Raw genomic sequence first — 236 nt, 5'->3', positions numbered from 1 at the left:
GCTGCCAAGGGAGCAGCTGAGCCACTGCGGTGCCATTGACACCCCCCAGCGCCACAGGACATGGTACCACCAGCTCCATCCGGCATCGATGGGGATGTGCCAGGTCACCTCCATGAGGTGAGCATCTCCATGGAGCAAAAGCTGGAGCCATCAGCCTCTTGCGATGGGGACTGTGGTGCCCACCATGGCAAAGCCACGACTGCAAAGCCACCCTGGTAAAGCCACCCTGGCAAAGC

General features: G+C 61.4%; 1 protein-coding gene across 1 annotated transcript in view; it reads right to left on the bottom strand.

The window, feature by feature from the left end:
• The window catches only part of ARHGEF2 (Rho/Rac guanine nucleotide exchange factor (GEF) 2), a gene marked incomplete at its 3' end in the record, with an annotated part of 4,169 nt that overhangs the window by 3,614 nt on the left and 319 nt on the right, over positions 1-236 (bottom strand). The gene's annotated exons all lie outside the window — the stretch shown is intronic.

The sequence above is a fragment of the Nestor notabilis genome, unplaced genomic scaffold (assembly GCF_000696875.1).
Source record: "Nestor notabilis isolate BGI_N333 unplaced genomic scaffold, ASM69687v1 scaffold18700, whole genome shotgun sequence".
In the NCBI taxonomy this organism is placed as follows: Eukaryota; Metazoa; Chordata; class Aves; order Psittaciformes; family Psittacidae; genus Nestor; species Nestor notabilis.
The sequence above is the reverse complement of the archived record's forward strand: the minus strand, read 5'-3'. Positions and strand labels throughout refer to the sequence as shown.